This window comes from Sminthopsis crassicaudata, chromosome 1 (assembly GCF_048593235.1).
Source record: "Sminthopsis crassicaudata isolate SCR6 chromosome 1, ASM4859323v1, whole genome shotgun sequence".
NCBI classification, from domain to species: domain Eukaryota; kingdom Metazoa; phylum Chordata; class Mammalia; order Dasyuromorphia; family Dasyuridae; genus Sminthopsis; species Sminthopsis crassicaudata.
The window spans coordinates 46134057-46161363 of NC_133617.1; the positions used below are offsets into that span (position 1 = coordinate 46134057).

The 27307-nt window shown below is 39.9% G+C and overlaps 1 protein-coding gene across 4 annotated transcripts in view; it reads right to left on the reverse strand.

Moving 5' to 3' along the window:
* Positions 1 to 27307, reverse strand: part of INSR (insulin receptor) — a 142151-nt gene that overhangs the window by 91292 nt on the left and 23552 nt on the right. The window lies entirely within an intron of this gene.

The following is a 27307-nucleotide window of genomic DNA, read 5'->3' on the forward strand; positions in this document are numbered from 1 at the left end:
ATAGCTCATACTGACAGAGAACTGGCCCCAGGTCACTTAGAGATGGCACCTTGGGGGTACACTTGCAGAAGAATGGAAAAAGTGGGGGAATCTAAGCAAGGGTTCTTAACTCTTCCTTGGATGGGGCCAAACTCCCCTTCCTCTAACCCTCAGTGGAAATGATACATAATACATTTTGCATGACATTCAAGGCCTTCCACTGGCCCACCCTTCCTTTCCAGCTTTATCTCATATCACTTCTTTTCAGGGGATTCTATGCATCAACCTGTGCACATGCTACCAAGGCAAAGCTAAGATTATAGATCTGCAGGGGAAAGAGACCTTAAAGGCAGTCCAGCCCAGTTACCTCAGTTTACAAATGAGGAAAAAAGAAGTCCTGGACATGAACTGATTACCAGAGGGAACATAAACAGTAAGTAGCAGAGACAAGATTTGAATCCAGGTTCCCTGATGAGAGAGAGGGAGGGAGAAAAATGGAAAGATGGAAGGAGGGAAGGTGAGAGGGAGAGAGATAGAGACAGAGAAAATGAAGGAGGGAGGAGAAAAGAGAGACACACAGACAGAAAGAAGAAGAGACAGAGACCAACAGACAGACAGAGGCAGAGACAAAGAGAGAGAGGGAAGAAGGGAGCGAAACAGACACAAGGAGAGGGAAAGACAGAGACAAAGAGAAAAAACAGAGATACACACACACACACATACAGATACACACAAATAGAGGAGACAGAAAAGAATGAAGAGATTAAGAGAGTGATGAGAGAGGGAGGGTCACTTTTATATAAATTCAAGTAAAATTTTAAAGTGGGATCTTGAAAAGTCACTTTCCTGGACAGTAGAGACATGTAAATCCAGGAAGAAACAAGTTGGAAAGGGAGAGCCAGGGACAGATGGTATGGTGGACAGAGTATTGAGGAATCAGCAAAACTCATCTTCATGAGTTCAAATCCAGCCTCAAGCACTTAAAAGTCACTTAACGCTATTTACCTCATCTGAAAAATGAGCTGGAGAAGAAAATGGCAAATTGCTCCAGTATCTCTATCAAAAAATGTCCAAATGGAGTCACAGAGAGTCAAACATAACTTTAAAAAAATGACTAAAAAACAATTATAACTAACCTAACTGTCCTATTTAATCTGGTCTCCTAAATTCCTTCAACTCTCTTCTGTGTATTAAATTTTTTTTAAAAAAGGTGGCAGGGGAAGGGTGGGAACCAGCAGAACACAAGGTTTTGTGACAGGAAAAAGAAAGTCATCCTGCCTCACCAAAGCTCCATGGGATCCCACAGCCATGAGCTCTAAACTCAAATGAAGAGTTTGAAAAGGCTTATCGCTTGATGAAGGTATTCAGTCTGCAAAAGCATGAGGTCAGGCACAGACTCCTAGGGTATTACAAATGGCCAAAAACAAATAAAGCTGTCAACCATCTGCTTTAATTTGCAGAAATCCAGACCTTGACATCCAGCAGGCATCCAGTGACAGACTAAATCACTGTCTCTCAACCCAAGCAACCCATGGGAGCAGCCCAATGCCAATTTCATGGTGAAAGATATCCAAGTAGAACCAAAAGATGAAATGCTAGCCATGCTCCATGTCTTTCTGCCTCGGAAGCCAGAGCCAAAAGCCCAGAACTTGCCCTGCTGTAGAGTGGGCAATTTAAGGCAGCAAGATGGGATGATGCGACAGTCAGCTTGTGTCCTGGGTCTATCTCCAACTATCTGCATGGTCTCTCATTCACAGCAACTCTGGAAGGTAACAGGAGTCTCTTCTTGTTCCGTGGTATCTGACTCTATTTGAGTTTTTCTTGGCAGAATAGTGGGGTAGTTTTACCATTTCCTTCCAGGTTATTTTGCAGATGAGGAAACTGAGGCACACAGGGTTAAATTATTAGCCCAGGGTCACACAGCTAGGAAGTGTCTGAGGCTGGATTTGAACTCAGGTCTTATTCCAGTCTCTATCCACTGTGACCACCTAACTGACCCTATATGATCACAGAAAGAGACTTTAATGTCCATTTAATTCAACTTTTATTTGACAGAAGGAGAAACAGAGGCCCAAAGAAGGGGATTTACTTTCTCAAGGTCAAAGATTAAAATTTTAATTTAATTAAATTAATTAAAAGAAGTAAGATCCAAATCCTGGTTTTCTGATTCCATACCAGTGCTCTCTTCCCACTGTTGTTGTTGTTGTTAAAAATCTGTCCAAAGACATCTGAGCACTGTAACAAGAAGGTTTGAAAGAGTATATCCTAAGAAGAAAATCCTATTTAACTCCTTCCCTCTCACTCTACCCCCTCCAAACTGTGCCTTCTAAAACTACAAAAATCCAAAATCTGTCATTGGAACATGTACCTTTCCCCTGCTTCTGGGAAGCTTTCCCAGGCACCCTCTCAGGTTTGGGAACTGAAAATATTGGCCAGAAGATCACCGGCTCAACGTCCTTTCCACCTTAGAGATAACTCAGAAAAGAGCAAAGTTGGCGACACATCCTAGTGACGTGAAATCACGTCCCCTCGTGGCTCGCCTGAGCGTCAGTTGCTTCCGCCCTTTGCCCTCCTGGGAGTAAACAATGTCAACAGACCTGCCTGGTTGTCTCCAGTTTACAATGAGGGAGGAACCTCCAGTGAATGGGTTTTGGGTTTTGAAGAACAAGTATCTGAGGATAAGGGAGAGGAATGGTAAAAAGGAGCCAAGCCCCACTTGCAAATTCTTCCCAATGGTTTCCAAGAAATGTATTTGTTCTAGTTTGGGCTGATAGCAAACAAAGCCCTGGGCAAGTTTTTCCTCCGAGCTCCCCTTTCACCAAGTGGGCCCCAGGACCACTTATTGCAACTCGCTCTCATGGTTTCACAAGAGTTACCCCATCAAACATGGCAGCAAGACTAAACAACAAGGATTCAAGAGCCAATTTGAAGGAAAAGCCATGGACCTCGAGAATCTGCCCTTATCTACTGACTCCAGAAAACAGAATCCACTTTCCCAGTTATCCCAGTCGCCCTCAAGGTTCTCAGGGTAAGCTACTTGGCTCAGTGGATAGAGTGCTGGAGATGGGAATACCTAAATTTGAATCCTGTCTTAGACACTTATTTTCTGTATAATACTGCTTAACCTTTAAGAAATCTCTCAGTTTCCTTAACTGTAAAATAAGGGGAATGGGTTCAAGAGGTCCAGTACAGCTCTAAATTTATGATCATATGATTCTAAGGCTATTTTACCACAAGACACTGTGCTTGACATCCTCATGTAGTACAATGGAAAAAATGCCTGGGTTTGTATCTTAGTTCCTGAGTGATCATCAGCACTTTGTTTAACCTAGATCTTGGTTTTCTTAAATGAAAAATGAGAGGGCTAGGCTTAAAGGTCTTGAAGATCCTTTCTGATCTAACACTTTGACCAACCTTTGCTTGATAGCTTTCAGTGAGGGGCCCCTCACCACATCCTCAAAATATTCCTATTATGTTTCTAAATAGTTTTAATTATTAGCTAGGTAGTCCAGTAGTTAGAGTGCCAGGCCTAGAGTCAGGAAGACTTCTCTTCCTGAGTTCAAACCTGGCCTCAGACACTTACTAGCTGCATGACCCTGAGCAAGTCACTTAGCCCTATCTGCTTCAGTTTCCTTATCTGTAAAAATGAGCTGAAGAAGGAAATGGCAAACCACTGCAGTATCTTTGCCAAGAAAACCTCAAATAAAGTCATAAATAGTCAGACATAACTGAAAAGTAACTCCACAACAACAATTATTAGGAAGCTTTTCCATATATGAAGCCTGAAATCTGGCCTTCTGTAACTCACTGTTCTTAGCTGTGCCTGCCAGGGGCCCAATAAAGAAAAGCTGATCCCTCCGTTACCCAATAACCCTTCAAATACCTATTGGCACGTATTCCCTGAGATTTCTTTTTGTAAGTTCCTTCAAGCAACTCCCATGTGCTATCATTACCAGTTCATTCTCCATCAATCAAGTATTTATTAAGCACATTATGTGTCCACCCTGTGCTAGTTGCTACAGCTACAAGTACAAAGAACAAAACAATCTCTATTCACAAGAGAATTATATTCTGGTGGGGGAAGCAATCAATTAATTCATCACCAAGTATTTATTAAGCACCTACTACGTATGAGACACTAGGCTATGGAGCCGGAAATACAAGTACAATGAATGAAACAACCCCCACTCAAGCAAAGAGTTTATAATCTAATGGAGAGAGAAGACAACTAGGTCAGAGGAGTCTAAATATAAAATTAACATATAGAATATAGGCATCCTGTTCTGGCCAACCTCCGGCTTGTCTATGTTCTTCCCAAAAGACAGTTCCCAGGACAGAAGAGGATAACCCTAGTTAAGCAGATGTGACCCGAGTAAGGCAGAATTCACCTTCCTCCTTCTGGACCCTGCCTCTCTCAATGGGACCCAGGAGAATAGGAGCTTTTTTGTCTGCCAAATCCTACTGTTGACTCATAGTAAGCTTGCAATCAACCCCTGCCTCACATAAACTGAGCTCAGGCTTTCTTGTTAATAAATCCCTGTAGTAAGCTATCCCAATAGAATTTGTTCTTCTACAATTTTTTTCCTTCTACAGTTTTAAAGGGTATTTTTTATTTCCAGGGGGCAAACTTGTTAGCAAATAAACTTGTTAGGGCAAATAAATCACTTAATATTCTAAGGCCACTGATTATTGCTCTTTAAGAGAAGGCGTTGAATGAGAAGGCCCCAAATCTATAACTCTATGATCCCAGGGTAGGGAGGTTTAAGTTAGAGGACCCTGAAGTCCCAAGATCATGTATGAAAATGGTGGCAAACTTCCAAAATGGCAGCCAAATACCATACTTTAAAAATCACAGTGGAGAATAAGGGAGTTCTCAACCTTTTCTACATTATGGACTCCTCAGATTATATTTTTTTAAGTGCATAAAATAAAACATGTAAAAGTACAAAGAAAGCCAACTGAATTAAAATAGATAGCAAAACATCTTAAAAAATTAAAATCAAATTTACAAATACTCTTCCTCCCTCCACCTCTGCTAAGAACTCCTGATGTAGGGCAGCCAGGTGGCTCAATGGATAGAGCACCAGCCCTGGAATCAGGAGTATCTGAGTTTAAATCTGACCTCAGACACTTATTAGCTGTGTGATCCTGGGCAAGTCATTTAACCCTAATTTAACCCCAATTACATTATCTCCCCCTCCCCAAAAAAAACCTCAGTATAGAATGAAAACAAGGAGGGATACCCTGACCTTGTCCTCCCACCATTATGACCTTCAAAAGGTCTCTTTCTTAGGAGTGAAGCTCATTCTCTTTTCAATCATAGAAACTGGATTCCAACATTTTAAATGATTTTGGGTGTGTTTTTCTGAACCTCTATTAACTCATCTATAAAACAGATGAAATGATCACCAATGTCCCTTGCAGCTCTAAGTCCATGATCCTATAATATATACAGAGAAAGCATGAGGAAAGACATAAAAAGAGGCCAAGGGCTATACATATTATTTATTTTGTTGTTGTTTTATTGCTCAGAGTCACACAACTAGTAAGTGTCTAAAGTTGGATTTGAATTCCTGACTCTAATGTATACAAACTATGTTATAACTTTTGATATCCAAGGCAATCCCAATAAAATTTGGATAGAAAATGCCATCTGCATCCAGAGCGAGAACTATGAAGAATGAATGTAAATCAACACATGCCATGTTCACTTTTTTTTTTCCTTTTTCTTCTGTTTTTTTTTTCTCTCTTGTGGTTTTTCCCTTTTGTTCTGATTTTTCTTTCCCAACATGATTCATAAAGAAAAGTCCATTTTAAAAAATTAATATACATGTATAACCAGAAAAAAAGAAAACAATAATAAAAAGAGAATTTTTAAAAAAGCCTCTGACACATAGGGATGACCCCCAGGAGATTATGGAAGTGTGAATATGAATCACACAGGAATAGCAAGGCCTTATTCTGATGGAGAAAATAATATCCACCATGAACTCCCAGATCTATCAGAGCTTCCAAGACAAAAGATATTTCCTGAATCTCTTCTGCACAGCACGTCGATAGCCAATGAATCCTAGTTGGACAAGGGTTACATGTTTATGTCATTTTAAAATGAGGAAGTTCTGAGAAGAGACAACACATTAGCTCAGAGATACAGAGAAATGGAGATGCCCAAGAAGGATAACTGTATATCCCAATTAAAAATGTTTCAGGGAAGAGACATCATAGCATAGTAGATAAAAAGCCAGCCTTCAAGAGTCGAAAAGACCCAAGTTTAAGTTCTACCCTGAACAGATCACTCTCAGTGCCCAAGCTCACTATATACAATTCTAAGATTCTAAGTTGCAGAAGAAACCATCTATAATTAATATCTGTTCATCATTGATATCTACATAAAACAATAAAGTCCTGCTTTAAAAAGCAAAGTTAAAGATCCATTATATCCTCAGATAGCCATAGCAGCACTTTTTTTTGTGTGTGTGTGGGAACAAAGAAACAGACACAAATAACAGCTAAGTGGGTAGTGGCTTAAAATATGACATATGAATGTTACTATGCAGTAGGAAATTATGAATAGGATGGATTCTGAGAGCCACAGAAAACCTTGTATGAATTGGTATAAAGGAAAATAAGAAACAAAAGAACACAATTACAATAAATATGAAAAGGTGGCAGCTAGGTGGCGCAGTGGACAGAGCACCAGCCTTGAATTCAGGAGGACCCGAGTTCAAATCTGGTCTCAGACACTTAACACTTCCTAGCTGTGTGACCCTGGGCAAGTCACTTAACCCCAGCCTCAGGAAAAAAACCAACCAAACAAACAAAAAAAACCAAACCAATAAATATGAAGGAAATTAAACCATTTATGATGGCCCCAGAGAAAGGATATTGACGTGTACCTCCTTCCTGACATCAGAGAGGTAGATAAAATGCTGTGAATATTGTCATAGGAAGACACTGTATCAAGTAATTTTACTTTACTGGTTTTCTTTATTATGAGGGAGGATTCAGTCTTTTGGGGGAATTTTTTTTCTCCCTTCAAAATTGTGATTTAAATGTATCAATAAAATGAATTCAAATTAAAAAGATATATCTAAAGGTTCTATTTTGCTCTTGAAAAAGCTAAAATATACCTGAAAAGTTACCCAATCACCATTTTGTAATCTGCACTCCATGCAGAAAGTATCCAGTTCATGGCTTAAGATGAAAAACATCATTAAGCATTGTGAACAACTCAATACACATTTTACATGTTAGTTGGACCACCGGAGATCAGTGAACTGTATGGAGAATGAATGTTCAGAAACTTTCCACTGGGAAAGGTGACTTCCAGCTCTTTCAGAAAAGTATGCAGCAAGTTTTGCTATATTTCTCAGGCCAAAATGTCGGGGTAAAGATCTAGCCAATCAATGTGGGATAAAGCAAAGAGCACTAGACTAGGAAGTAGAAGACCAAATTCCAGTTTAGCCCCATAATACTTGAATTAATTTGGGTGAATCTTTTTTCCTTTCTGGGATTCAGTTTACTTTACTTATAAAGTGACAAGACTAGATGACTTCTAAGGTTCCTTCCTGGTTAAAATTCTATGATTCTATGAAAACACACTATTCTGGGGAAAAGAGTCTCATCTCACTGGCATAGGAGGAAGCTCTAAGCCAATGATCACAGAGCAATTTCTGGGAAATGGGCTCATTCTCAAATTAGTAAGACTATCATATGAATCTTCCAAAATTGCCTGGAAATGAGGCTCAAAAATGGTAGTGCTTTCCTTTGGTGAAGAGGTCAATGTCAATATGTTTTTCCCAGGCCACAACTTAAAGCTAATCTAAGGGAACCTGGATTTCCTGGGGAGTCATCATTCCCCCCCCCCTTAAAATCAGCCCTGGAAGCTGGTGTGGAGAGAGTTTCCCCCCAGTGATGGGAAGGGAAATGGAGAGAAAGGAAGAACAGCTATATCCTGGATTTAAATTAAGCATCAAAATCCCTGAAGGAAATTGAAGGGGTCATAGAGAGAAGGGGAGGAGGGGAAGCCCCGCCAGACTGAGAAAGCCCCTTCCAGTCCCACACTGATCATTCATTTACTCTGTGATCTATGGAAGCCCAACCCTGGCATCCTCAGGGAAACACAAGATCATAGGTTTAAACTTAGAAAGGACCTTAGAAAGCCCAAGTGCCCCATTTTACAGATGAGGAAATGGAGTCTGAGAGAAGTTAGTTAGACAAATAGTAACTAGCAGAAGTAGGATTTGAAACCAAGTCCCTGGCTCCAAAGCCAACATTCTTTACCCAGATCCTTAGATTATGAGGATAATAACAATGATGGTGATGGGGATGTCTTAAACTTTGCAAAATATTTTATACATATTATCACATTTTGTCCTCAACACTGTAAGATAGATATTAACATTATTCTCATTTTATAGATGAGGAAGCTGAGGCTGAAGGAGATTGAGTGATCGGCCTAGGATCCATCTGAGGCTAATAAATTTCTACAACTAGAAAACGGGGATCATGGTAATATCTATCTCCCAAGGCTGCAGTGAGGGTAAAGCACTTAGCAATGTGGCTGGCACCTATTGGATGCTATATAAATGCCTACTTTCTTCTCCCTTCACTGACAGAGCCCTCCATCACTCCAGTCAAATTCTGTCTCCAAAACACGCCCTCCACTGGCATCCATTCCTCTTTCCCTACATTTCAGCACCAGTGATCTAAATCCTACCTTTCCTGATCACTGATCTCATTCTGTACAAATCAATCTTCCTCAAATGCTGCTTTTATCTAACCATTGCCCCACTCACCAATCTGTACTGCTTTTTTATTTCCTGCTACAAATTTCTTACTTTTCTTTCAAAATATTTTTTAAAAAAAAGTACTCTTTTTCTCACTTGATCTCCTAACACCCTCTGCTTCTCTTACCATATTAGAATCTTTATGGGCATATCTCAGAGATACTGCTAGGTTAGTTTCAGACCACCACAATCAAGCAAATATCACAAGAAAGCAAGTCACACAAATTTTTTATCTTCCCAGGGCAAATAAGTTACATCTACATTATTAAGTGTGCAATAGTATTATATCTTTTTTTTTTCCCCCTGAGGCTGGGGTTAAGTGACTTGCCCAGGGTCACACAGCTAGGAAATGTTAAGGCAATAGTATTATGTCTAAAAAATCAGTATACATACCTTAATAAAAATACTTTATTGCTTAAAAAAAAAAAAAGGAGTTAATCATCATCCAAGTCGTGTTTTTGCTGGTGGAGAGTTTTGCCTCAACTCTGATAGCTGCTAACTGATCAGGGTGACAGTTGCTGCTGAAGGCTAGGGTGGCTCAGGTGATTTGAAAAACTAAGACTGCAGTGAAATTGCCAAAACAAACAAACAAACAAAAAAAAAACCCTGACTCTTCCTTTCATTTGAAGACTGAGAGACCACTGTAGGGTTATCAACTGGCCTAATTTCAATATTGTCTCAGGGAATAGGATGGTCCAAGGAAAGGCAAAGAGATTGGAATGCCAGGACAGGTCAATGAAGTAGTCAGAACATATACAATAAGTGTACATGGGTGGGATTATGGCACCCAAAATAGTGATCATAAATCTTCATAACTGATAAGATAACAAAAAAGTTTGAAATATTACAATTACTGAAATGCAATACAGAGACATCATGTGATGATATGAGCACATGCTATTAGAAAAATGGCACCCATGGAATTGCTCAATGCAAGGTTGCCACAAACCTTTACTTCATTAAAAAAAAAAAGCCATATCTGCAAAATATAATAAAGTGAAGAGCAATAAAAATGAGGTACGCCCTGTACTGTATTTGCCTATATGTGTAGTTTTCATGAGTAAAGAGAATCAGAAAGTCTCTGTCTGACAACTTGTTTATGACTCTCTCAGTTCCTCATCTGTAAATAAGGAAATTAATGTGTTTACCTCACTCTCAGGGCTCTTGGTAAGAATAAATTTTGGGAACTTTTGTAGAAACATCTATTGTTATTTTTTATGCTTTCTGTAAACTTTAGCACACAGAATAATGTGAACCATTCTCAATTTCCATAGTCAGATTAATAATAACTCCTCCCATTTCTATGGCTTTGAAAAGCCTTTCCTATCCAGTCATCTACCCTGGAGCTTCCTCACAACCCCACTGGGACAAGGATTATCACCTGCATTCAACAAAGGCCTGGAGATGCTATTGATTTCATAAGACAATGATAACAAAAGAGTCAATATAGCAAAGGCACATGACTGTCAATGGGACAATTCCTTCCCTGGGAGCTCATGATCCACTGATAATTGATAGTCTTGGAGAGTAGCATAAGTGACATATGGTGGTCACACAGCTAGTGTCAGAGGTGGTGGCTTTCCTCTGTCAGAGTCAAGTAGTGTGTCCACATTGCCTTAATAATAATGATAGCTGACCTTTGGAGGACACTTTGGGGTTTACACAGTCATATTACAAGTTAGCCAAGCCAGATTCCTCAACCATAAAATGTAGGGATTTGGACTAGAATCAAAGATTCATAGACTTGGAGCCTGAAAAGGACCTTAGAGGCAACTAATTCAACCCCTAATTTTACAGAGGAAGAAACTGAGTCCCCGGAGAGGCAAAGAGATGAATCTGTGTAAGCCACTTGTTCCCCAAACTGACATTTGTACCCTTTAAAAAGCACAGGGAACTTCTGGCTCTTTCCTTACTCCTTCTCTCTCTCTCCTCATCCTTACTTCTGGGCTTCCCTGTCTCCTGCAAGACTCAACTCTAATCTTATCTTCAGAGGCCTGGCCTGGTCATCCCCACTGCTAGGGCCTTCCTATGTGTTTCTATCTAACTGTGGGATAGCTAGCAGTATATAAAGTATATAAAGTGTTGGGCTTGGACTCAGGAAGAACTGATACTTACTAGTCAAGTGACTCTGGGCAAATCACTCAATCCCGTTTGCCTCAGTTTCCTTCCTCATCGGTAAAATGAGTTGGACAAGGAAATGGCAAACCACTCTGATATCTTTGCCAAGAAAAGTCCAACTAGAGTCATAAAGAGTGGGATATGATCAAAAACAACTGAACAACAATCTTGAATGTATGTTTTTGCTTTGGGGCGGGGAAGGAGTTTGCATGTGTTCTCTCCAGTTGGAATAGGAATTCCTTAAGGGCAAGACCCATATTTTTGTCTTAGTATATAATAGGTGTTTAATAAATGCTTATTGCCAGAGATACTGCAGTAATTCTTTTTTTCATTTTTACAGAGAAAGAAACTGAGGTTTTCTATTACCAGGTATTCTATTTACCTGGCATCAGATCCTAGATAAAGAGTTGAAAGAGCAGCCAGATGGCACAGTGGATAGCGCATTAGCCTTGAAGTCAAGAGGATGTGAGTTCAAATCTCACTTCAAACTCTTAACTAGCTCTCCAATTGCCTTACAAAACTAATTCCAAATTGCCTTACAAAAAAAAAAAAAATCAAAAGGGATTTCAGAGGTCATTTTGTTCCACTCCTTCATTTTATAAATAATTTAAGTCCAAAAATTCTTGACTTTTTTGTGCGTTCTCAACCCTAAAGAATAGAATGACCCCTGCTGAAAATAATCTTTTTCAAATAATTAAGGAAATGTTAAATTGAAAATAAAGATGGAATTTATTTCCCTTCCAAATTTACAAATCCTCTGAAATCAATCTATCCCAGCATGAGAATTCCTGATGGAGTTCAATCTCAGCACTTTAGAGAGGACAAAACTGAGATTCACAAAAGGTGGGTATCAAGTCCAAGGTTACAGAGCTAACAAGCAGCAGAATTGGTCCTCCAGCCCAAGTCTCCTGACTCCTGATACCATGTTCCATCCACCACGGCTCGCCATGGAGCAGTTCCAATCTTTAGACTGTCTCATGCCCAGAAGATTCATATCAATGACCCACCTCCCCCAGAACCCCACCCCAGGTCTACTCACCAGCTCATTCACTAGTCTAGTGGGAGCTACCACACAAAAAGAGGAGATAATTAGGAAATTCAGTCAATGACCTTCTGACCAGCTATTGTTAGGAACTGAGAAGGGCTTGGTACAATTTCCTCTAGGACACAATGAGTTCCTCTACAAACTTCATAATGTAGCTAAGAGCTCCCCAAACAATTCCACTAATAATAGACTCCACTTAGCAAGTACTTTTCCTCCCAAAATCTGAGGGGAATGGAGGGGGGGGACATGGAAACAGCCTCTTACAATGGGCTTTCTTACATCATAAACTGTGCTTTGAAGAGTATATTTACAAAATTACCCGTTGCCAAAATCCATTCCTTCCAGAGGAAACATTAAAGTGTCTGCCAGCTGCTTAGACCTTCAGCAAAAGAGACTAGTTCTCAAGGTAATCAGTAGGCCCAAGGGATAGATGGGAACCAACAGGAATTTGTCATCTTGGTCTTCAAACAAAGAGAGCCCACTGATGAAGGGCCTTAATGAAGGGATGCCCACTGAGACCAGGATAAAAGGGAATGGAACAGTTATTTATACTGAGAAGCCTTAGGAGAGGGGCGAGGGAAATGGAACAAATCTCAGCACTAGGGTTGAGAGATGTGGGTTTTATAGTCCTGGCTCTGCTCCTAAAAAAAAGTGGCTGTAAAAAGGCAAATCCTTAGCACTAATATCTGTCTGCCCAGGTTACATGTACCTTCGGAATCTAAAGTTTATTGTGCAACAAGAAAATGATATTCACACACATGTATTGTATCTAGACTATATTGTAACACATGTAAAATGTATGGGATTGCCTGTCATCGGGGGGAGGGAATAGAGGGAGGGGGGATAATTTGGAAAAATGAATACAAGGGATAATATTATAAAAAAAATATATATATATATAAAAAAAGGCAAATCTTTCCTTTCTATGAGCCTCAATTTCTCCATATGTACAATGAAGGAATTGGTTTAGATTATGTTCTTTTTTCATTTTTTTGGTAACTTTTTATCTTACCAAATATATGCAAAGATAGTTGTCAATATTCACCTCTGCAAGGTTCAAATTTTTCTCCCTTCCTTCCTCCCAACCCCTTCCACAGACAGCAAGAAATCCAACATAGGTTAAACATGTGCAATTCTTCTAAACACCTTTCCATGTTTGTCATGCTGTGTAAGAAAAATCAGATCAAAAAGTGAAAGAAAAAAAAAGAGGAAAAAATGCAAACAATAGCAAAAATAAGGTGAAAATCCTTTGCTATGATCCATCTTCAGTCTCCATAGTTCTCTCTATGAAAGTGGATGGCTCTTTCCAACCCAAGTGTATTGGAATTGCCTCGATATTCCCTCTTTTTAAAATTTAATTAATTTTATTTTAAATTTCAGACTGTTTTTTCTCCCTCTCACCCCTCACTACAGAAAGCCACCATTTGCTGGAGAATTTTATAAATACAAGTAAAATCATACTGTACAAACTTCTATTTATCAGTTATTTATCTAAAGGTAGATAACATCTTCTTTCAGAGGTTCTTTGCAGGTGATTTCAGATTTATAATACTCAGATAATTTGGCTCTTGAGTTGTTCTTGGAATAATATTGCTATCACTGTAGACAACATTCTCTTGATTGTCTTCATTTTACTTTTCATTATATCATACAAGTTTTTTTTCTAAAATCAACCTGCTTATTATTTTTTTGGCTAAGGCAATTAGGGTTAAGTACTTGCCCAGGGTCACATAGCCAGGAAGTGTTAAGTGTCTGAGGTCAGATTTGAACTTCAAGCCTGGTGTTCTATCCACTGAACCACTCTGCTCATTATTTTTTATAGCACAGTAATATTTTATCACAATCATATAGCACAACTTGGTTAGCTGTTTCTCAAATGATGGGCATTCCTACAATTTCCAGTTCTTTTCTACCACAAAGAGAGAAGCTATAAATATTTTAGAACATATAGATTTTTTTCCTTTTTCCCCAAGTGCCTTGGGAAATAGATCTGATATGTACTGCTGGGTCAAAGAGTATACAGAGTTTTTTATATTTTACCTTTTTTAACATTCTATTTTTAAGGATCCAAACTCACTCCCTGACCTGACTGTTCACTGGGTGGCAGGAGGAAGTCCAAGTACTTCATTCTATATGAAATAGGTGAGGAAAACAGAGGGTGTGTTGATGGATGGGTAATCCATGTGGAATGTCGGGCTGGTTTCCCCTGGAACAGGAGGCATTCATACCTTCCATCTAAGAGACTTCCCCCAAAAAAGCTTTTTAGGTGTGTTGTACACAGGGGATTTTTTTTTAATTTTTGGTATCCCATTTGAGCTAGATGGAACTCTTCAGACTCTGAGATTCTGTGACATGGGCTAATGTATCACTCCCCTAATGCCCATGAGGTCAACGCTCTGACAACACAGGGCCAGAGAACATTTGGTAGGAGTCAAATTTGTGGCCACAGGACAGAAGAAGAGCCCCACAGTAGGGGCTGGAGAGTGGAAGGTGAGAATTAAACCTTTGATACAATTGGGCCAAGCAAGGGAAGCAGGCATAGTAAAGGTAATAAGAGTTGGGAAGTAGAAATAGAGGGATATCTTTGGGGAAAAAACCAATATGTGGATCCATTCAGAGCTTTAACAAGAAAACTTTGTGCCTTGGGCAAGCTACAAAGCACCACACAACAGATACTGAGTCCCAAGGACAAGGCTGATGCTGCTGGAGGCATTATCCTTTGAGCACAGGGAAAGCTCACTTTAACCCATCACTTAGAAACTATATCATGAACTAAGAGCTAAAATTTCAGTTGTTTGACAATGCTAAGAACTTCAAATACCCTCTAAATTGTGTAGTCAAGGCAAAGCCCTGTTTATTCCACCCTACTAATTGACCTACTTCAATTTGTTCAACAACTACTTAACATCCATGTGAGGATTTCCTGATAGAGTGGAAGAAGGCAGGGCAAAAACATATGGTACAATGAAAAGAGCCTGGAACTATAGGAATCCTGGATTATAGTCCCTGTTTCTAGCTATGACCCTAAGGAAATATCTTCTCTCTGGATCTTATGTTTGCTGCCATAAAATGAAGGTGATCTGAATCAGTTCTGACATTTCCAGTATCCTGTGGGTAAGAGACTACAGTAAAAAATGGGCCTGTAGGACTAACTCCAAGTCATTCCACAAGGAGTGCTGGCTCACCACCTGGCAAGGATCACCTCAGGTAAGAGGTATGTATGGTCGGCTTTCCCAAAGTAGGGGCCACAGCTATCTCTCCCCGCCAGGAGGGTATAGTCAGAGGGATGGGAAAGTCCTCTCTCCTAGCCAGACCATATCTTGAGAGCTGTGCTCAATTCTGAAGGCCATTTCTAGGAAGAGCAATGATAAGCTAGAAAGCAAACAGAGAGGAGAAAACAGGATGGTGAAGGGCCCCAAGATTATGCCCTATAAATAAAATTTGAAGAAACCGAGGAAGTTATTCTTTTTTTCTTCAGTGGTTAACACCACGCCTGGAACAGAATAGGCAGTTTGTAAATACTTATTGATATGACACATGTCGCCTAGAGAAGACCTGCTTGGGACATTGGGTGTGGGTAGAAGGACTCTGATAGCTGTCTTCAAGCATTTGAAGGGCTGGAGAAGAGAGATTAGACTCATTCTGCTTGGCCTTGAAAGGCAAAAGTAGGAGAAATGGGTATAAATGGCAGGGGGCCAGATTTCAGCTCAATATAAAGAAAAAACTAACAATTGGTGCTATCCAGTAGCAGAATGGGCTGCCTTCCTTGGGAGGGGGAGGGCTCCTGCATACTGGAGAGCTTTAAACAAAGACTGGACCACTACTTATCAGGGATGCAGTAGAGCAAAATCTTGCCCAGGAGCCGGTTGGTCTACACTGTCTCAAGGTCTCTTCCTTCCATTTATGACTTGTTCAAGATCATTCTGGGGAGTCAGTGGCAGAAATGGGGCTCCCACCCTGATTTCCTGAGCCCTGCCCCTGCTGCCTCCCAGACATCCAGAAGCATCTGTCAGCTTCTGAACGAGAGCTGGAAATGCAGCCAGAAAGTCCATGCCAGGGCTCGTGCAGCAGGTCAAACCGCCCATCGACTTTAGTCCTGGCACAGCCTGCACTGCTGACTCCCTGGGACAAACCCACAAGCAAATGACAGGGTGTGTATGGGGGGGCGGGCAGGGTGTGAACACTCACTGAAGAATCTTCGAGCCTCCTTGGGAGAACAGCCAAGTGGGCTGGTGAGACTCAAAAGGCCCGAGGTCCAAAGTGTAAGGCCCCCTTACCAGGCAGGGCAGGGCTGGGGACCCTCCCACGAACACTGTATGTCTGCCTTTCTCTGATTCCTCAGAAACTCTCTTTCATGGGATGGGGGATATCATCCTGGACTGAGAGTGAGACATCCAACTTTTGGCCCCTGCTCTGCCACTGACTCATTCAATGACCTCAGGTCAATCTCCTCATTTCACTGGGCTTTAGTTTATCAATCAGTAAGATGAAAGGATTTAGATGAACTGTTTGATCTTGAGTTGTTTTCCAGATCTGGAATTGTATGATTCTATACCTGCCACAAGCTTTTTGTGTGACATTGGACAAGTCTCTTCCTTCTCACTGTGTAGCAGTTTCCCATCTGTGATAGGAAAATATTGAATAAAAGTAAGAATTCCCTAGTTTCCTAAATTTTGAGACAGGAAGGTGCTCCACATCTTACTCAGAGGCCCTCACTATTATCTGAGATGGGACAAGGTGGGATGTAGGGGAGGGAAGCCTTCCCTGGGAAAAATTTAAGCTCAAGTTCAGATAAATCCTTCCCACAAGGAGCAGGGACCACAGCTATCTCATAGTCATGAAAGAAAGGATAGCTTCCCCCCATCTCCCCCCCTATTTACTGGGTTATAACACTTAAAATGTAGACTAGAGTCTAATTTCTGAAGATCTTCCAGTTCACAATCAGCTGAGAGGTTAAAAGATCTCAGGGTCACACAGCTAAGTATCTAAAGCAGGATTTAAATTCAGGTCTCTGCGTCCAGGTCCAAAGCCCTATCCCCTACAGCACCTACCTGTCTTGTCATGGAACAAACCCTAGAATTAATTTCAGGAAATCTGGATTTGAAATTTGGCTCTGATACTAATTAGCTTTGTGAACTTGCATAAATCATTTGTTTATCATCCATAAAATGGGAGAAACCTTACTTGCCTTATGGGGACCATTAGAGGCAAACTTGTTTGTAAATCTTGAAGCACAGAAGAACCGTGAGCTATTCATTACTATTTTTATTAATAATGAAGTCTACTATAATTTCAATCCTTCCATTTTCTGAGCCTGTAGTATAAGAGAAGACATAGTCCCTCCGACACAGACGTGAGAATATTTGGTTCTCAAGTGCCCCCTTGTACATGAGACCCCAATCCTGAGCCCCCCATCTCCTACCACCTTTTCCCACTATCCTCAAATTACTGTACATCTGCCTTTGTAAATACTTATATTTGTAGATTTGTGGAGTTTCCATTCCAATAAAATGGAAACTCTTTGAGGGCAAGGTCTGCTTCATTTCTGTGTATCCCCAGAGATTAGCACAATGCCAAGTATACAGAAGGCATTTTATAAACGTCTGCTGATTATTTGATGGATATGAATACACTAGCAAATCCATCTCTTGGGGATGTATAGTAGTGCACTGAATGGGGTACTGGCCCTACAGTTAGGAGGATCTGAGTTCAAATCCAGCCCCAGATATGTACTAGCTGTGTGACCCTGGACAAGTCACTTAATCCTGATTAGCTCCAAAAAAGAAAACATAGAAAATCTATCTTTTCCAATTTTCCAAGACCACCCTAGACAGAGGTTAAAGGTTTATAATCCAGGTGAGGGAATCTCCTCCACAAAAGGTTTACATGAAGATGAGAGAACTCCCTGAAGGGTGAGTAACTAACCTCCAGGGAAACCTGGGGCTTTCCATATGGAAGTACTGGCCGGCTCCTTCACTGTTTACCCAAGAATACAACTGATAATCCCACTGGGCCATGGCAGCTGTGAGTCACAGAACAGGCTGACGTCCACCGCATGCTGGGTATGGGACAGCTTCCCCAACCTCACTTTTCCCACGGTAGCCCCAGAGGACCTTGTAACTTTTAAAGTCATGAAGGCTGTTTGGGATTGGAGACTTTTGCTTCCTTTCAAGCTGACGATTCTCTACAGAATGAATAAAAGGGACTAGCACTGATATCCTTGGGATAGACTTAAATGGCACAGCAAAAACAACACAGGAAATCCGAAGAAGGTATGGATTCCAATCCCAGCTCACTCTACACTACCTGCATGACTCACCTTGAGCAAACTGCTTCCCCATTTCTAAAAAAAACACAGGACAAAGTCAGATCAGATAAACTTTGAGGTGCTTGAAATACTCAATTCTAGGATAGTATGATTTTGCTCCAACACAGGTGGATAGAAACATTCAGAAATTCCTAACTCCTCTTTGTAAAGACAAGGAGGGATTAGGCTTGTTCATTTTATCCCCAGAGGGCAGAACCAATAGCAGAGGATTTGTAAAGAAGCCAATTTAGACTCAAAGGTGAGGAAAATTTTTCCCAAAGATGGGAGCTGTCCAAAAGGAGAAATGGGCTAGTGCCAGAAGCCGTGGGCTTCCCTTCCTCAAAGGTCTTCATGAAAAAGCTGCAATGAGAGCATTTGTTGGCTATGTGAAAGGGTGGATTCTTTTCAGCTATAAATTGTTCTGCAGAGGATCCTTCCAGCTCTCAAATTCTTTGATTCTTTGAGCTTTTATCCTCATCCGTGTTCCTTCATTCCCATAAAACCTCACAGATCATAGGAGTTTAGAGCTGGACGAAGACAAGGAGACAATCTAATTCAAATCATATTATTATTATTATTATTATTATTATTATTATTATTATTATTGCTGAGGCGATTGGGGTTAAGTGACTTGCCCAAGATCACATAGATAGGAAGTGTTAAGTGTCTGATGTCAGATTTGAACTAAGGTCCTCCTGACTGCAGGAGTGGTGCTCTATCCACTGGGCCACCTAGTTGGACCATCATATCATTTTTTAAAAATTACTGATATGTTTTGGATTTATGTTATTTTTTTCCTGAATACATCCTTCTCCTTTCCTAAAAAGCCACACATGGTAACAAAGAATTTTTTTTAAGGAAAAAAAGCAAAATTAACCAACTGAAGTTGGTGAAATGTTGCAGACCCATAGTTCTGCATCAGACAAAGAAAAACAAGAGGTACATTCTTCCCTTTCTTCTTTAGCGGGAGCTGCATCATTAATATTACAAACCATCTCATTTCTTTTATTCTCTCCATTTACATTGTTTTCCCAATTTCACTTTCTTCACTGCGGTAATAGTTCATGAAATTTTCCCCTGTTTCTCTATAGGTATCATTTTCCATCTCATTTTCTTGGCCCCTATACACAGGAAAAGGAACTTCTTTCACTGCTCTGCTGAAGTGGGGGATTATGGATATAGAACATTGCATATGTCAGAATTTTTCCATGTGTTGATTTTGCTACATTTGCCTGCTCTTTTTATTTTTTATTAGGGTCAGTTCTTTGGGAAGGAGAAGATAAGAGAAATAGAATAAGAAATATATAGTTAATCTAAAAAATAAAAAGTTGTCAATAAAAAATTTTTTAAAGCTGGATTCCTCCCCCCATTCTGAAGACACTTGATTGTAGGTTTCTGAAGCATCTTCTTTCTACTGTTTTGTTTGTTTTGCTGAAGCAACTGGGGTTAAGTGACTTGCCCAGAGTCACACAGTCAAGAAGTATTAAGTGACTGAGGCCAGATTTGAACTCAGGTCTTCATGACTTCAAGGCTGGTGCTCTATCCACTACACCAACTAGCTGTCCCATTTATTTGTTTATTTTAAGGATCCAGAGCAGGGCTTCTTTTTTGATATTTTGATAATGTTGATTTTAATATAAGATGGTTCCCTTTGTAATTCTATGTGTTTTATTTCAATGATTTTAACATAATTCCGATAGAGAATGACCCAGGTCCCTTCTATCAAAGACTCAGCCTTGCAATAGCACAAACCAGAGAGAAAGGGAAGAAAACAGGTCTCTTTCTCCAGAAGTGGGGTTTTATGAGGTTGGTAAAGAAAGAACTAATAGGTAAAACACAGCAACTCTCCTGTCTTAGGGGAACACAGCAGAGCAAAGGTGGGGAGCTGGGCAAACAGCTCTGGTAATTACACCTGCAAACTCACTTTCTCAACAAGCTCAGTAAGTAGCTCACGCGTTCATTTACTTTGCAAACCCTTCATAAACAGTACAAAGGTAAATGTGCACCCAGCCCAGCCCAGATTTGAAGGGTCACAAATTCCACAGGGCTGAGGCCAAGTCAATTCTATGGTACCATACGACAGGGTGCTAGGGCAGGAAGAAAATCAAAACAGGAGGGCTCCAGAGTCCACTCGCTGAGAAACTAAAGCCATTTCCTCAAAATAAAACCAGTCGTCATTCTGCTTTATTAAACCCCCTCTGAGTAATCAAATCTCTGAGTAAAGATGAAGAGCCAACATGAGCATAAGGACATGGTCCTGAGCCCCAGCCAAAAAGCTGGTCTCCCTGGGCTCTGCTGGCCTGATAGTCAGAGACATTCATTCATCTAGTCATTCAAAAGGCATTTATTGAGTGCCTACTGTGTACCACGCTAGGCAATGGAGATACAGACAAAAAGAGAACTGTTTACAATCTACGGGGGGATCACGGGTATGTACATAAGGGAAATTTAAAAATATTTAAAATCAATAGGATAAGAGAGGGGTGGAAAAGATCAGGACAGAGTTCCAGTAGGAGCTGAGCCCAAAGGAAATCTTAAAATTCATTTATTTTTTAAGTTATGGAATAAAACAAGCATTTCCATAACAGTATAATAAGAAAGGTTGATTGATTGTACATACAACTGCAAATCTATTATATACCTAATGCTATTCCTCTTAAATATATAATAAAACTATCCAAATTTCTTTTTTTCCCCTCTTTTCTTCTCTTCCTCTCCTCACCCTGGAAATGGCTACCATTAGATACAAATAGGTGTGAGTGTGTGTATGCACACACACACACACACACACAAACACACACACATATATATATACACGTGTATTATATACACACATACATATGTAAAATTATTTTAACATACTTCTATTAATTAGTTCTTTCTCTGGATGCAGAAAGCATCTTTCTTTATATGTCCTTTATAGTTAACTTGGGCATTTATAAGGCAAGATGACTTATTCTATCAAAATCATTTTTTTTTATTTTGCTCTGCAAGGCATTTGAGGTTAAGTAATCTGCCCAGGGTCACCCCAGGTAAGTGTTAAGTGTCTGAGACCAGATTTGAACTTGGGTTCTCCTGATTTGGACACTCATACTCTATTCACTGTGCCATCTCAAAATTATTCTTAGAAAAAGCTAGAATTCTGCTTATATGAAGAGGTGAAGAAAAAGAGCATTCTCAACTATTCCCACTCTGATGTCCATTCCTGGACTTTCAAATGATTGCCATCAATTCTGATAATAGCTTCCACCTTCCCTCTCTCTTTGCTCTATACTCTTATCTCCTAGTAAACTTTTTAAAAAAGACATCTATTCACAGAGAAAAAAATAATCTATTCTTGGCTTTTTTCAGCAATGAGGTGATTCAGGCCAATAGTGATGGAGAAAGCCTTCTGTACCCAGAGAGAGGACCATGGGGATTGAATGTGGATCAAAACAGAATATTTTCACTTTTTGGGTTTTTTTTTCTTTCTCTTTTCTTAATTAATTGCTTCTTTTTTTCTTACTTCTTTCCCTTTGGATCTCATTGTTTTTGTGCAGCATGATAAATGTGGTAATATATATACAAGAATTGTGCAAGTTTAACATATATTGAATTATTTGCTATCTAGGGGAAGGTAGAAGGGGAAAGAAAGGAGAAAAATTGGGAACACAAGGTTTTGCAAGAGTGAATGTTGAAAACTATCTTTGCATGTATTTTGAAAATAGAAAGCTATTATTGAAATATTTTAAAACATTTTTTCTGAAAAAAAGAAAAAGAAAAACTAATCCAGTAAAAATTTCCCCAAATTGGTAAGCAATAAAAACAATAGTAATCGTTGATACTTGTTATTTTAAAATTCTGTACTCTATACATACTGACTCATTTGAGTGTCACAATTTTAGAAGTGGCTATTACCATTAATCCCATTTTACACATGAGGAAATAATTTGTCTGTGGTCACAAAGGCAATGAGTGTCAGAGGTGGGATCTGAATTCAGGTGTGACTCCAGACAAGCACACCACAAAGTGTGTTACCTCGTTGCCTCTCTAATTTGAGTACCCAAAGGTTACACCAAATCTTTAGAATAAAGAAAGTCTGATAAGGAGACTCATTGGCTGACTTTTTGTTTACTGAGTCAATCAACCTTGTTTCTCTAAGGATCAACTCACACCACATGATGTGAGTGTCATCTTGGGCTGAGAGTGACTTCCCCTCCTCCAGCATCCTACTGGAATTTTACTGGTCTTTCCCAGAATCCCTTTGCACTTTCCCAGAATCCTCTTCTAACTCTGGCTCAGGGTCAGTTTAGCTTTTGGGTTTGTCCCATTCCACCCTTAACATCTATGCCACACCTTCGGTCCAACTGGGCAGTCACCATGACCCTAGCCTGGCCCCTGCTGCTCTGCACACACCCATCCACATAATCACCAACTATACTTAACCTATGTATCACCCAGAGATTAAGACACTCTCTCATCATCAATCTCCCTTTGATGCTCCCTTCTGACATAATAGCCTAGAAACTCTCACTTTCCTTTACCCACAGCATACAACGGAATCTTTACTATTTGGACAAAATAATTGTCCATGCTTATGTTTTGAAAAATAAAAAGCTTTAATAAAGAAACAAAGAGTTAGGCAAAATCTCTGAGGAAATCCAATTCAACTTGAACCCAATAAGAATTCAGTTTACAAACTCCCTCTTCCCCCACTAAAAAAATTCATCCAGTCTCTACTTAAACACCTGCAGTGCTGGGAAACTCATTATCTAGGAAGGAGAACCATTCCACTTTTTAAGAGATCTTATTATTAAGAAATTTGTGCTTAAAGTAAGCTTAAATCTGCCCCTGCAACGAGGTCTCCTCCAGGAATCTTACCCTGATTTCTGTACCCTCCACATCTAACAGTGAGTGTAATCTTTTTCCACCTCAATTTTCTTAGTACTATACTTATTTGTATACATATGCAAAATGCCAAATCCTCTAGTAGAATATAAGCTCCTTGAGGGCAGGGCAGTGTCATTTTTGTCTTTGTTATCCCCAGTGTCTTTCACACCAACTGGTAAATAATAAGGCACTTTGGCACTCTCCCAGTCATTCAATATTTGAAAGACATCGGAGATGAAAAGACAAAAAAAAAAAAAAAAAAAAAAAAAAAAAGGAAGCAGTTCCTGCCTTCAAGGAGTTTATTCTAGAGAGTGAACCAATGTGCACATGATGAATTTGCTAGTGCCAGCAAGTCCTCTTCACTGGGGAACTGAATGGATATCAAGACCCAGTTCAGCCTAGCTTGGGGTAAAAGGTCAGGGATGTCTAGAGTCTTTCAAAACTTCAATTGGAAGGTTGGGCACCGGAGGGCCAGGAGATATAGGTTAAAAGACTTAGGCTCAGGAAAGAACAGCTATCTTCCACCATTTGGCTCCAGGAGACTGGCAGTCCCAACACTCCTCTCACCCAATACACTTGCACATGCATGCACGTACACACACACACACACACACAAACACACACACACACACACACAACTTCTGAACAAATCTAAAACAACCAAGCTTCCCATCAGAGCCTGAGGGGCCTGAGCAGGTGTTTAAGGGACACTCAAGTATGTGCGTGCTATGTGCGTGCCCATGTTCTTTTGTAACAATTCATAGACGTGAGTTCTGAGCTCAGGGAAAACAGACCACATTCTCAGAAGCCAAGATTAGATAAGTGAATATAAAATGTCAGGGGCATTTTTCAAACCCCAGACTAATACTGCCAATCCCCAAAGCAAGATAACTGAAAGGGAAAAGAGACAATTTTAAAAACGGTCAAGAGGCAACATAGAGGAGGAGATATAGAATTGGACCTGAGAGTAGGAAAACCTGGGTTCAAGTTCTGTCTCAGAGAATACTGGCTGTGTGACCCTGAGCAAGTCACTTAATTCCAAGGAATAATGTTACAGATGAATTTGATCCATGGAAGAAATTTCCAACATGAGCTTCCTCTACAAATAAACTCTCTGACTCAGACAAAACATAAAATAGACAAACAGATTCTTAGTTGTGGCGTGAGATGAAGATAGGCAATGAGAAACACAACAAAACCCTTGGAGTTCTTGACTTGGAGATCTTTGAGAACAGGGATCTTTTGTCTTTCTTGGTATCCTCAGTACACGCCCATAGCCTGGTACACAGTAGGCACTTAATAAATGTCTGTTGACTAAATCAGTGACAAACAAAACTTGGCAAGAAACTGATCCCAAGGCAAAGCCAAACGCAGTCATTTCTCCCCATGCCTCAGCCAGAAGTCCTTTCAAAGGCTCATTCAGTGGCTGATTGGGGGGGGGTGCAGGTGGCTGGAGCTAAGCACCCCCAGAGTCATCTTTTGGCCACCAGCCCACATATAAGTCCACACTGATCTTCAATAAATAGTAGAAGAATCATTAGTAAACCCAACTTTCCTTTTTAATCCAACCCAACAGGCCTTTATCACACCTGAACAAAAACTGTCCTGGGTGCTGGAGAGGCTGAACAAAACCTAAAAGACTCCTGCCCTCCAAAGAACCTGCTGGGGGGAGCCCAGGATAGAAAAAGCAGAGTATGAGTATAAAAAAAAAGGATATCCCAGGAAAGATACCTCAAAGAGCTGAGCCTTTAAGCTAGCTATGCAAAAGCACAGAGGCGGGCCATAGAATGTGGAGCTCAAGAGAACCCAGTTTGGTTCAAGTATCAAATTCATAAAAGGGAGTGATGTTGAATACTCTTGGAAAAGTAAGCTAGAACCAAATTGTGAAGAGCTTTAAGGGCTAAGCTAAAGAGTTTAGTATTTTTTTTTTTTCTAGAAGCACAGGGGTCTGCTGAAAACTTTTTTTAAAAAAAGTTTTCAAAGTTTAAAAATTTTTTAAAGTAGAAAACTACTTTTAAAATTATAATAATTGCATTTCTTAAAGAGTAAACAGCAAATCTTCAGGGTCCCCTTTGCCTACTCCCTGACCTCTATGCTTCACAGTTTGGGGGGGTTTTCTTTCTTTTTTTTTCTTTTTAAATTATGTATTTAGTATTTTATTTTTCAGATTTTTTTTTCAACATCAAATCTGTAACAATCACCTTGGAGAATCCCAGCAAAAGGAAAATTTTTTAAAAACCCAAATCACTGGACAGCATCCCTTTTCAAGACACCAAATCCTATGCTTTCAGTTTGTGCTTGAAATTGCTGACTTGTCCCAGGATATGCTCATACATACACACACACACAGGATACCCAATCATACTCTCATACTGATAGTCAAACAATAAGCATTTATTAAGCACTCAGTACTTAGTTGCAGGCCCCGTGCTACACATTAAGGGTAAAAAGAAAAGCAAAAATACCTCATCCTCTCACCCTTCCACAAACACTTTCTTGATAAGTTGGGATCACAGAATTCAGAGACTGGGCCTTCTAGATCACTCAGTACAGCCCATCTCTCCTTCATTTTAAAAAGAGGAAACCGACATCCAGAAAAACAAAACAAAACAAACAAACAAAAAAACAAAGGCTTAACTAAGGTCTCCGGGTGGGACTCATGCTGTAGTGTCCTTAGTCTTGGCCAAGGGACTCCCTTGCCCTCACACCACCCCTTTAAGTAGGAACAGACTTTTTTGCCCCCAGAAGACATGTGCCAGGATAATTCTCAACAAGCCCCTAGAGAGCAGGGTACCTCCCTATCTTCAAAGCCAATAAAAATTTGCATCCCAGCTGGCATCAATAAATATTTGCTGAAAGGATGATTGAGTCCATTTGATGCTTCCATCTGACTGGCCTCCCTGCCTTCAGCTTCCACCCTCTCCAATCTAGTCTGCAAACAACCATCTTCCCACAAACAATCTTCCTCACATAGAAGTGTATTCTGCTTAAAACACCTTCAGTAGCTCCCAGTTCCCCCTGAGAGAACACATGAATTTATTTTTTTTTTAACATCTCCTGCCCTTAAGGACTTTATTTGATTTGTTTTTGTTCTTGGAAGACAATATTTTCATGAGCAAATGTGTAAAGAATAAATATCAAAAATAGAAAATAATTTTGGGAGGTAGACTAGCAGCAGCTGAGGAGATCAGGAAAGGCTCCTTGGAAAACATGAATTTCTTATTCCAACATCAAATGTCCTCCAGAATCTAGCCACCACCTCTCTTTCCCCAACCTGATTCTATATTACTAAAATCCAGTTCAACTGCAATTGGTACTGCCTCCTTATCTTCCTCTAGATTACTGGATTTTTCTCTGAATTTTTGGATTAGTCTTCTCACTACTCTCTAGGTGTTGCTACAAACTTCCTCTCTCAGCTCAGCTATTACCTCTTTCTGGGAACCTCAGCTGGAGAAAAATGAGATTCTTCCTTCTCTCTCCTGAAATTTCCCAAGAGCATATTAGATGATTCTTTGGTCTGTATCCTATTTGTTTTGTATTTCTCCCAATCCTTCCCTCAGCAATTAGATTGTAAATTCCCTGAGGGGAAGGACTATAGAATTTCTTATCTCTGCACTTGTCTCTCAACAACAAATAAACAGGTTAAAAGGGGAAAGTGAAAGGTTGGTTGGATTTGTGATTTCACTGGTACAAAGAGCTCTCAGTAAGAGGAATCCCTCTATACTTTGAGTCAGCATCTTCTTAATAACCATGATCTTAGAAGAATTTCCTGTAACACTGAGATTGAGTCATTTGCTCAAGGGCATAAAGCCAAGAGGATGTGTCAAAGGCAGAATTTGAACTCATGTCTTCTGGATTACTCTAGCTCTTCCCAGTAGGTACTTAATAGTACTGACTGAATTTGCTGGATTTATTGATGCACTCACAAGACTGGCCAAAAATGCCAATCCACCCCATTTTTAGTTAGGTTATAGTAACAATGACTTACTCTGATAAAGTACGGACTTAAGATTTGTAAATCGCCTTTCATAAATCAGCTCATTGTACATTCTCACTGGCACTCCATTATCACGGGCATTTTACAAAGGAACAAAATAAGGAGGTAACAAACTTCCCATTACTGCTAACATTAATTTGGGTTTCAAACTCAGGTTTCTCCTGATCCAGGCCCAACACTCTTCCCATTAAGTCATAAATACT